Here is a 13,376-nt window from a genome sequence, read left to right as displayed (position 1 = left end):
TCCACCACTCTTCTCTCTCTCTCAAAATAAAAAAAACATAACAATACTTATATCAGACAAAGTAGACTTTAAAACAAAGACTGTAATAAGAGACAAAGAAGGACACTATATAATAACAAAGGGAACAATCCAAAAGAAGATATAACAATTGCAAATAGTTTTGGACCCAACATTAAAACACACAAATGCATAAAACAGTGAATAACATACATGAAGGAACTATATGATACAGATAAACTAATAGTAGGGAAAGTTAACACCTCACTTATATCAATGGACAGATCATCCAAGTAGAAAATCAATGGGCGAAATAGTGGCTTGTAATGATGCACTAGACCAGATGGATTTAAGAGACATATTCAGAATATTCCATCCTAAAACAGCAGAATATACATTCTTTTCAAGTTCACATGTGGCATTCTACAGAATAGATTGCATATTAGTACACAAAATTGGTCTCAACAAATTCAAAAAACTTGACATAATACCATGCGTCTTTTCTAGCCACATGTTATGAAACTAGAAATCAACCACAAGAAAAAATCTGGAAAGCCCACAAATGAATGGAAATTAAATAACATGGCACTAAACAATGAATGGGTCAACCAAGAAATCATGCAAGAAATTAAAAAGTTCATGGAAAGGAACAAAAATGAAACACAATGGTCCAAAACCTTTGGGAAGCAGCAAAAGCCATCCAAAGAGGGGAGTATACAGCAATACAGGCCTACATCAAGAACCAAGAAAAACCTCAAATAAGTAACCTAACTTTACACCTACAGAAACTTGAAAAGGAAGAACAAACAAAAGCCAAAACCAGCAGAATGAAGGAAATAATAAAGATTAGAGGAGAAATAAATGCCATAGAAACTAAACAAACAATACACGGATCAATGAAATCAGGAGCTGGTTCTCTGAAAAGGTGAACAAAATTGATAAACTTCTAGCAAGACTCATTTTAAAAAAGTACTCAAACAAAATCACTAATGAAAAAGGAGAAATAACAACCAACACCACAGAAATAAAAGCAATTGTAACAATATTATGGAAATTATATGCCGACAAATTAGACAATGAAACAAAAAGATGAATCCCTAGAAACATATAACCTATTGAAACTGAAGCAGGAAGAAATAGAAAATTTGAACAGATTACTTGACAGCAAGATGATTGAATCAGTAATCAAAAAAATTCCAACACACAGAAGTCCAGGACAAGATGTTTTCACAAGTGTATTCTACCAAACATTTAAAGAAGACTTAATATTGGGGTGTCTGGATGGCTCAGTCAGTTAAACGTCCAACTTCAGCTCAGGTCATGATGTCGTGGTTCCTAAGTTTGAACCCTGCATCGGGCTCTGTGATGACAGCTCAGGACCTGGAGCTCTGCCCTTCCTCCACTGGCGCTCTGCCTCTCACAAATGAATAAACGTTAAAGAAGAGTTAACACATATTCTTCTTAAACTATTCCAACAAATAGGAGAGGAAGGAGAACTTCCAAACTCATGAGGCCAGTATCACTCTAATACCAAAACCAAATAAAGACAAACAAAAAAGAGAACTACAGGCCAGTATCTCTGATGAACATAGATGCAATAATTCTCAACAAAATACCAGCAAGCTGAGTCCAACAATACATTAAAAAATCATTCATGATGATCTAATGGGATTTATTCTCAGGATGCAACATCAATAAGAAAAAAGGATAAAAAACATATAATCATTTTGATAGGTGCAGAAAAAAACACTTGACAAAGTGCATCCATTCATGATACAAACCCTGAACAAAGTAGGTTTAGTGGGAACATACCCAAAATAATAAAGGTCATATATGGAAAATTCACAGGTAACATCATACTCAATGGGAAAAAAATGAGAGCTTTTCCCCTAAAGACAGGGATAAGACAAGGATGTCCACTCTCACCACTTTCATTCAACATAATACTGGAAGTCCTAACCACAGCAATCAGACAACCAAAAGAAATAATATGTATCCAAATTGGTAAGGAAAAAGTAAAATTTTCACTATTTGTACATGGCATGATGCTATATATAGAAAACCACAAAGACTCCACCAAAAAACTACTGGAACTGGTAAATGAATTCCTTAAGGTTGAAGGATACAAAATCAATGCAGAGAAATCTGTTGTATTTCTATACAGTAATAATGAAGCAACAGAAAGAAAAAAAAATTAAGAAAACAATTTCCCCTATAATTGCAAAAAAAAGTAATATGGTACTTAGGAATAAACCTAACCAAAGAGGTGAGAGACCTGTACTCTGAAAACTATAACTTATGAACGAAATTGAAGACAACACAAATAAATGTAAAGACATTCCATGTTCATGGATCAGAAGAACAAATATTGTTAAAATGTCTATAGCACTCAAAGAAATCTACAGTCATCAAAAAAGCGACAGCATTTTTCACAGAGCTAGAACAATTTTAAAATTTACTATCCCAAGAGCCAAAGCAATCTTGAAAAAGATAAGCAAACATGGAGGTATCATAATTCCAGACTTCAAGTTATATGACAAAGCTCTAGTAATCAAAACAGTATGGTACTGGCACAAAAATAGAGACATAGGTCAATGGAACAGAACAGAAAACACAGAAATAATCCCACAATTATATGGTCAGTTAATCTTTGGCAAAGCAAGAAAGAATATCCAATGGGAAAAAGACTGTCTCTTTAACAAATGGTGTTGGGAGAACTGGACAGCAAAAGAATGAAAATGGACCACTTTTATACTATACACAAAAATAAATTCAAAGTGGATTAGAGACCTAAATGTGAGATGTCAAACCATAAAAATTCTACATGACAGCAAAAGTCGTAATATCTCTGACATCTCTCTTAGAAACATTTCTCTAGGTATGTCTCCTGAGGCAAAGGAAAACAAAGTAAAAATAAACTATTGGGAATACATCAGAATAAAAAGCTGCTGATGGGGTGCCTGGGTGGCTCAGTTGGTTAAGCATCTGACTTTGGCTGAGGTCATGATCTCACAGCTTCTGAGTTCTAGCCCTGTGTCAGGCTCTGCGCTAATCTCACAGAGCCTGGATCCTGCTTCAAATTCTGCATCTCCCTCTCCCTGACCCTCTCTCTCTCTCTCTCTCTCTCTCTCTCTCTCCTCTCTCTCTCTCTCAAAAATAAATAACATTTAAAAATTTTAAAAATAAAGTTGTTCTTTAAAAAAGGAATAAAGGAGACTGGTAGATGGAAGATGGCAGGATAAGAGGATGCTGGACTCACCTCGTCATGCTGATCGCTTAGATTCCACCCACATCTGCCTAAATAACCCAGAAAACCTCCAGAAGACTAGCAGAATGGACTCTCTGGAGCCAAGTGTAGACAAGAGGCCCACAGAAAAGGGTAGGAAGGGCGGAGAGGCAGTGTGTGCTACACGAACTGGCGGCAGTGGAGGGGCAACCCGCTGGGCGAGGCAGAGGCTCTGAAGTCTGACTTTCAAAAGCAGAGGGGCTGGACACAGTGAGTTCTGACAGCCAGCAGGACTTAACATCTGGAATGTTAAAAGTCAACAGCTCTGCTCTAGGGGAGCGGGGAGGTCAAGAGGACACAGGGAGGGAGAATTGTTGAACCCCAGAAGACAGAGCTCAGCTCAGTGGGGGAAAAAGGCACTGGCAAGCACCATTTCTCTTTCCCATCCCCCAGCTGAAATTCCAAAGGGAACCAGTTCCCATCACCGAACTTGCACCTTGCAAATGCCCAGCACTGTGCTTCTGTGGATCAATCCCTCCAACTGGCCTACCTCCCTTCCTGTGCTGCAGGGCCCCTCCCTCAGGGGACCACTAAGGCAAAGTAAGCTAAGCCTGCCCCTCCTGCTCCTATGCACCTTGCGGATCCACCCCAGCTAATAAACCAGATCCCATTGAAGCAGCACCACAAGCCTGGCAGTGTGTAAGTAGCCCAGACAGGAGCCACACCATTCCATGGTGAGTCCTGCCCCTGGGAGAGGGGAAGATAAGGTACACACCAGTCTGTGGCCCCAGTGGTGGGCTGAGGGCAGACATCTGGACTGACTGTGGCACTGCCTACCACTATAAGTTACTGTGGACAGCACAGATGAAGTGCCCTGCAGTTTGCAGCTATCGCAGGGGCTACCCTAAATGATGAAACAGAAGCATTCTCCTCAAAAGAAGCTCCAAGAAGTAGTGACAGCTAACGAATTGATCAACACCGATTTAAGTGATATAATGGAACAAGAATTTAGAATAATAGTCATAAAATTAATCGCTAGGGTGAAAAACGCATAGAGGACACCAGAGAATCTATTGCTACAGAGATTAAGGGACTAAGAAATAGTCATAAGGAACTAAAAAATGCTATAAATGAGGTGCAAAATAAAATGGAGACAGCCATACTACAGATTGAAGAGGAAGAAGAGAGAATAGGTGAATTAGAATATAAAATTATGGAAAAAGAGGAAGCTGAGAAAAATAGAGATAAAAAAGTATAGGAGTATGAGGGGAGAATTAGAGAACTAAGTGATGTAACCAAAGAAACAATATCCATATCATAGGAATTCCAGAAGAAGAAGAGAGAGAGAAAGGGGCTGAAGGTGTACTTCAACAAATCATAGCTGAGAACATCCCTGATCTGGGGAAGGAAAAAGGCATTGAAATCCAAGAGGCACAGAGAACTCTCTTCAGACATAACTTGAATCAATCCTCTGCAGACATATCATAGTGAAACTGGCAAAATACAATGATAGAAAATTCTGAAAGCAGCTAGGGATAAACAGGACCTAACTTACAAAGGTAGGCACATAAGGGTGGTAATAGCAGACCTATCTACTGAAACTTTCCAGGCCAGAAAGGAATGACAAGAAATCTTCAATGTGATGAACAGAAAAAAAATATGCATCCCAAGAATCCTTTATCCAGCAAGTCTGTCATTCAGAATAGGAGAGATATAGGTTTTCCCAAACAAACAAAAGTTGAAGGAATTCATCACCACTAAACCAGCCCTACAAGAGATCCTAAGGGGGATTCTGTGAGTGAAATGTTGCAAGGACCATAAAGTACCAGAAACATCACAAGCATGAAAACTGCAGACATTGCAATAACTCTAAACCCATATCTTTCAATAATAACACTGAATGTAAATGGACTAAATGCTTCAACTGAAAGACATAGGGTATCAGAATGGATAGAAAATCAAACAAACAAACAAACATCTATTTGCTGTCTACAAGAGACTCATTTTAGACCTGAGGACACCTTCAGATTGAAAGTGAGGGGATGGAGAACTATCTATCATGCTCCTGGATGTCAAAAGAAACCTGGAGTAGCCATACTTATATCAGACAAACTAGACTTTAAATTAAAGTCTATAACAAGAGATGAAGAAGGGCATTATATAATAATTACAGGGTCTATCCATCAGGAAGAGCTAACAATTATATATATCTATGCACCAAATACGAGAGCCCCCAAATATACAAAACAATTAACCACAAACATAAGCAACCTTATTGATAAGAATGTGGTAATTTCAGGGGACTTTAATACGCCACTTACAACAATGTATAGATCATCTAGACACAGGATCAATAAAGAAACAAAGGTGCTGCATGATACATTGGATCAGATGGACTTGACATATATATTTAGAACTCTGCATCCCAAAGCAACAGACTATACTTTCTCCTCAAGTGCACATGGAACATTCTCCAAGATAGATAACATACTGGGTCACAAAACAGTCCTTCATAAGTATAAAAGAATTGAGATCATACCATGCACACTTTCAGACTACAATGGTATCAAACTTGAAATCAACCATGGGAAAAAATCTGGAAAACCTCCAAAAGCATGGAGGTTAAAGAACACCCTACTAAAGAATGAATGCATCAACCAGACAATTAGAAAACAAATTTAAAAATATATGCAAACAAATGGAAATGAAAATACAATAATCCAAATGCTCTGGGATGCAGTGAAGGCAGTCCTGAGAGGAAATCATTCCAATCCAGGCCTATCTCAAGAAACAAGAAAAATTCCAAATAAAAAATCTAACAGCACACCTAAAGGAAATAGAAGCAGAAAAGCAAAGACACCCCAAACCCAGAAGAAGAGAAATAATAAAGATCAGAACAGAGATAATCAATATAGATACAAAAAACTGTAGAGCAGATCAGTGTAGCCAAAAGTTGGATTTTTGAAAGAATAAACAAAATTGATAAACCTCCAGCCAAGCTTCTCAAAAAGAAAAGGGAGATGACCCCAAATAGATAAAATCATGAATGAAAATGGAATTATTACAACCAATCCCTCAGAAATACAAGCAATTATCAGGGAATACTATGAAAAATTATATGCCAACAAACTGGACAACCTGGAAGAAATGGAAAAATTCTTAAACATCCGCATACTCCCAAAACTCAAACAGGAAGAAATAGAAAGCTTGAACAGACCCATAACCAGCGAATAAATTGAGTCATTTATAAAAAAGAAAAGTATAGGAAAAAGAGAGATAAAAAAGAAAGAAAAGAACCATATGATCCTGTCAATCAATACAGAAAAATCATTGATAGAATTCAGCATTCTTTCTTAATAAAAACCCTCGAGAAAGTCGGGATAGAAGGTACATACTTAAACACCATAAAAGCCATTTATGAAAAGCCCACAGCTAATATCATCTTCAATGGGGAAAACTGAAAGCTTTCCCCCCGAGATCAAGAACACGACAGGGATGTCCTCTCTCACCGCTGTTGTTTAACGTAGTGTTGGAAGTTTTAGCATCAGCAATCAGGCAACAAAAGGAAATCAAAGGGATCAAAATTGGCAAAGATGAAGTCAAACATTCACTTTTTGCAGGTGACATGATATTATACATGGAAAACCCAATAGACTCCAGAAAAGGTCTGTTAAAACTGACATGAATTCAGCAAAGTTGCAGGATAGAAAATTAATTTACAGAAATCAGTTGCATTCTTATACACTAATAATGAAGCAACAGAAAGACAAATAAAGAAACTGATACCATTCACAATTACACCAAGAATAAAATACCTAGGAATAAACCTAACCAAAGATGTAAAAGATCTGTATGCTGAAAACTATAGAAAGCTTATGAAGGAAATTAAAGGATCTGTATGCTGAAAACTATAAAAAGCTTATGAAGGAAATTAAAGGAGATACAAAAAAATGGAAAAACATTCTATGCTCATGGATTGGAAGAATAAATATTGTTAAAATGTCAATAGTACCCAAAGCTATCTACACATGCAATGCAATCCCAATCAAACTTGCACCAGCATTCTTCTCAAAGCTAGCACAAGCAATCCTAAAATTCGTATGGAACCAGAGAAGACCCTGAATAGCCAAAGTGATATTGAAGAAGACCAAAGCATGAGGCATCACAATCCCAGACTTTAACCTCTACTACAAAGCTGTAATCGTCAAGAAAGCATGGTATTGGCACAAAAACAGACACGTAGACCAATGGAATAAAATACAGACTCCAGAATTGGACCCACAAATGTATGGCCAACTAATCTTTAACAAAGGAAAGAGTATCCAATGGAAAAAAGACAGTACCTTTAACAAATGGTGCTGGGAGAACTGGACAGCAACATGCACAAGAATGAACCTAGACCACTTTCTTACACCATTCACCAAAATAAACTCAAAATGGATAAAGAACCTGTATGTGAGACAGGAAACCATCAAAATCCTAAAGGATATAGCAGGAAAAAAACTCTCAGACCTCAGATGCAGCAATTTCTTATTTGACACATCTCCAAAGGCAAGGGAATTAAAAGCAAAAATGAGCTACTGGGACCTCATCAAGACAAAAACCTTCTGCACCGCAAAGGAAACAATCAACAAAACTAAAAGGCATGTGATGGAATGGGAAAAGATATTTGCAAATGACATATCGGACAAAGGCCTACTTTCCAAAATCTGTGAAGAAGTCACCCAACTCCAGACCCAAAAAACAAATAATCCAGTGAAGAAATGGGCAGAAAACATGAAGAGACACTTCTCTAAGGAAGACATCCAGATGGCCAACAGGCACATGAAAAGATGCTCAACATCGCTCCTCCTCAGGGTAATACAAATCAAAATCACACTCATATACCACCTGATGCCGGTCAGAGTGGTAAAATGAACAAATCAGGAGACTCTAGATGCTGGCGAGGATGTGGAGAAACGGGAACCCTCTTGCACTGGGAATGCACTGGGAATTCCCTCTTGGTGGGAATGCAAACTGGTGCAGCCACTCTGGAAAACAGTGTGGATGTTCCTCAAAAAATTAAAAATAGATCTACCCTATGACCCAACTATAGCACTGCTAGGAATTTACCCAAGGGATACAGGCGTATTGATGCATAGGGGCACTTGTACCCCAATGTTTATAGCAGCACTCTCAACAATAGCCAAATTATGGAAAGAGCCTAAATGTCCATCAACTGATGAATGGATAAAGAAGTTGTGGTTTATATATACAATTGAATATGAGTTGGCAATGAGAAAGAATGTAACATGGCCTTTTGTGGCAATGTGTATGTAAGTGGAGAGTGTTATGCTAAGTGAAATAAATCATACAAAGAAAGACAGATACCATATGTTTTCACTCTTATCTGGATCCTGAGAAACGTAACAGAAGACCATGGAGGAGGAGAAGGGGGAAAAAAAGAGAGGGAGGGAGGCAAACCATAAAGACTAAAAACTGAGAATAAACTGAAGTTTGATGGAGACTGAGAGGGAGGTGAGGGTGGGTGATGGGCATTGAGGATGGCACCTAGTGGGATAAATATTGGATGTTGTATGGGAACCAATTTTACAATAAAAATCATATTTAAAAATAAATAAATAAATAATAAAAATAAAATAAAAAATAAAAAAAGGAATAAAAAGCTGCTTCACAGGTAAGAAAAAAAAAACAACAGTACTAAAAGGCAGTGTATTCAATGGGTGAAGATATTTGAAAATAATATATTCAACAAAGAGTTGGTGTCCAGAATATATTAATAACACCAAACAAATGATCGACTCAATTAAAAAATAGCAGAAGACATGATCAGATATTTCTCCAAAAAGACATACATATGACCAACAAACACATAAAGAGATGCCCAACATCACTCATTATCAAGGAAATGAAAATCAAAACTACAATGAGATATCACCTCATATCTGTCAGAATTACCAAAATAAAAAAAAATACAAGAAAAAACAAGTGTTGATGCCGGTGTGGAAGAAAAAGGAACCCCCTTTCACTTTTGATGGGAATGTAAACTCGTGGGGTCATTGTGGAAGACAGTGTGGATATTTCTTAAATATTTAGGATAGAACAACCCAATTACCCAGTAATTGCACTACAGGGTGTTTACTCTTCAAATACAAGAACACACTAATTAAAAGGGGATATATTTACCCCTATGCTTAGAGCAGCATTATTTACAATAACCATATTATGGAAGGAGCCCAAATGTCTGTCAGTAAACGAATGGGTAAGAAGTTGTGTGTGTGTGTGTGTGTGTGTGTGTGTGTGTGTGTGTGTGTGTGTGGTGGGTGCCTGGTTGTCTTGGTTGAGCATCCAACTTTGGCTCAGGTTAGGTCTTGCAGTTTGTGAGTTTGAGGTCCACATTGGGCTCTCTGCTCTCAGCCTGCTTTGGGTCCTTTGCCCCCCTCTCTCTGCCCCTCATCCACTCACACTGTCTCTTTCTCTCTCTCGAAAATAAATAAATATTTAAAAATTTTAAAACGTTGTGTATACACACATGTATATATGTGTTTATATATGTATATATTATATATGTGTGTATATATATAACAATATCATTTAGCCATAAAATGAAATCTTGACATTTGCAGCCATATGGATGGAGCTAAGGAGTATAATGCTAAGTGAAATAAGTCAGTAAGAAAAAGACGAATGCCATATGATTTCACTCATGTGGAATTTAAGAAACAATACAAACAAGCAAAGGAAAAAATGAGAGAGAAAGAAAAACAAGGAACAGACTTTTAACTAGAGAGTACAAACCCTCCCCCAGAGGGGAGGTGAGTGAGGGAATGGGTGAAATAGTTGATGGGGTTTATGGAGTGCACTTGTCATGATAAGCACTGAGTAATGTATAGAATTGTTAAATTCTAGGTGATGTATGGAATTGTTAAATCACTGTTTTGTGCAACTGAAACTGATAGGACACTGTATGCTAACTATAGTGGAATTAACATTAAAAGGATATACAAGTGGACTAACTTCTTCAATTACAAGACATAGGGTACTGAATGGATTAAAAAATACCTTTTTTTATGCCTACAATAGTCTTCAGAACTAAAAACACATAAAGACTGAAAGTGAAGAAATTGGGAAAGATATTTCATGGAAATTCAACTGAAGAAAAAATCAGGTGGACTAGCAATATTTATACCAGGAAAAAAAACCCTCTAAAACAGAGTGCAAAAAGAGACAAAAAAAGGACATTAACACAATGATAATGGAATCATTCCAACAAGAAGATATAAAAATTTATAAATATATATGCACCCAACAGGGAGTCACCAAAATATATAAAGAAAACATTTTTTTAAAAACATAAGGGGCACCTGGGTGGCTCAGTCGGTTAAGCGTCCGACTTCAGCTCAGGTCACGATCTTGTGATCTCGCCGTCCGTGAGTTCGAGCCCCGCGTCGGGCTCTGGGCTGATGGCTCAGAGCCTGGAGCCTGCTTCTGATTCTGTGTCTCCCTCTCTCTCTGCTCCTCCCCCGTTCATGCTCTGTCTCTCTGTCTCAAAAATAAATAAACATTAAAAAAAAATTAAAAAAAAAACATAAGAGGTACCTGGGTGGTTCAGTTGGTTAAGTTTCCTTCTTCAGCTCAGGTCATGATCTTATGGTCCATGAGTGCAAGTCCTGCGTTGGTTTCTGTGCTGACAGCTCAGAGCCTGGAGCTTGCTTCAGATTCTGTGTCTTTCTCCCTCTCCTCCTCTCTCCTCTCTCTGCCCCTCTCCTGCTCTGTCTCTGTCTCTGTCTCTATCTCTCAAACATAAATTTAAAAAAATAAAAAATAAAATAGTCATGATTAAAGGTCATATACAAAAGACTCACAGCTAAAATAATCCTCAATGGGGAAGAACTGAGAGCTTTTCAACAATGGCCAGGAATAAGACAGGGATGTCCACTGTCACCATGGAGTGACATAGTACTGGAAGTCATACCTCAGCCATCAGACAACAATAGGAAACAAAAGGCATCCAGATAGGCAAGGAAGAAGTTAAACTCTCACTCTTTGCAGACGACATGATACTCTATGTAGAAAACTTGAAAGACTACACCAAAAATTGCTGGAGCTAATACATGAATCCAGCAAAGTTGTAGGATATCAAATCATCGTACAGGAATCTGTTGCATTTCTATATACCAATAATGAAACAGCAGAAAAAGAAACCAAGGAATCTTTACTGTTTACAATTGCACTAAAAACCATAAGATACCTAGGAACTAAACTAAGCAAAGGGTAAAAGATCTGTACAATAAAAAGTATAGAATAATTATTAAGAAAATTGAAGAGGACACTTAAAAAGTCTATAATGCCCAAAACAATCTACACATTTAATGCAATTTCTATCAAATAACCACCAGCATTTTTCACAGAGGAGGTATAACAATCCTGAAATCTATATGAAGCCACAAAAGACCCCAAATAGCCAAAGCAATCTTGGGGAAAAAAAGGCAAAACTGGGGCCATCAGAATTCCACACTTCAAGCTATATTACAAAGCTATAGTCATCAAGGCAGTATGGTACTGGCACAAAAACAGACACATAGACCAGTGGAACAGAATAGAAAACCCATAAATGGACCCACCACTACACTATATGGTCAACTCATCTTCAACAAAGCAAGAAAGGATATCCAATGGAAAACAGTCTTTTCAACTAATCATGTTGGGAAAGCTGGATGGCGGCATGCAGAAGAATGAAACTGGACCACAGTTTTACACCACACACACACACCAAAAATCTCAAAATGGGTGAAGGACCTAAATGTGAGACAGGAAACCATCAAAATCCTAGAGGACAACACAGGCACCAACCTCTTTGATCTTGGCTGGTGCAACTTCTTACTATACATATCTCCAGAGACAAGGGTAATAAAAGCAAAAATAAACTATTGGGACTTCATCAAGATAAACAACTTCTGCACAGGGAAGGAAATATTCAACAAAACTAAAAGGAATGGGAGAAGATATTTGTGAATGACATATCTGATAAAGGGTTAGTATCCAAAATCTATAAAGTACTTATCACACTCAACACCCAAAAAATCTAGTTATGAAATGAGCAGAAAACATGAATAGACAATTTTCCAAAAAAGATATCCAGATGGCTGACAGACAGATGAAAAGATGCTCAACATCCCTCATTATGAAGGAAATATAAGTCAAAACCACGATTAAATATCATCTCACACCTGTCAGAATGAATAAAATTAACAACACAGGAAACAAAAGATGTTGTTGAGGTGGTGGAGAAAGGGGAACCCTCTTACACTGTTGGTGGGAATGAAAACTTGCACAGCCACTCTGGAAAATAGTATTGAGGTTTCCCAAAAAGATGAAAATAGAAGTTCCCTAGGGCCTAGAAATTGTAATGCTAAGAATTTACCCAAAGGATACAAAAATACAGATACATGGACCCCAATATTTATAGCAGCATCATTAACAATTAACTTCAGAAAGAGCCCAAATGTCCATCCACTGATGAGTGGATAAAGATGTAGTGTGTGTGTATGTATGTGAATATATATATATATATATATATATATATATATATATATATATATATATGAATATTCCTCAGCCATCAAAAAGAATGAAATACTGCCATTTGCAAAGTTGTGGATGGAGCTAGAATGTATTATTCTAAGCGGAATAAGTCAGGCAGGGAAGACAAATAACAAACGATTTCACTCAATTGTAGAATTCAAGAAACAAAATGGGTGAACATATGGGAAGGAATAAAAAGAGAGAAAGAGGGAAGCAAACCATGAGATATTATTTTTTTATTTTAAATTTAAATTCAAGTTAGTTAACGTATAGTGTAATAGTGATTTCAGGAATAGAATGTAGTGATTCATCACTTATATATAACACCCAGCGCACCTCTGTGAACAATTGCCCTCCTTGATGTCCATTGTCCATTTTGCCCATACCCCCACCCAACACCCCACCAGCAACCCTCAGTTTGTTCTCTGTATTTAACAGTCTCTTATGGTTTGTCTCCCTCTCTGTTTTTATCTTATTTTTGCATCCCTTCTCCTATGTTCTTCTGTTTTTTTTTTTTCTTAAAGTCCACATATGAATGCAATCATATGATATTTGTCTTTCTCTGACT

This window comes from Panthera onca, chromosome X (genome assembly GCF_046562875.1).
Source record: "Panthera onca isolate mPanOnc1 chromosome X, mPanOnc1 haplotype 2, whole genome shotgun sequence".
NCBI lineage: Eukaryota > Metazoa > Chordata > Mammalia > Carnivora > Felidae > Panthera > Panthera onca.
This window is presented reverse-complemented; position numbering follows the sequence as displayed.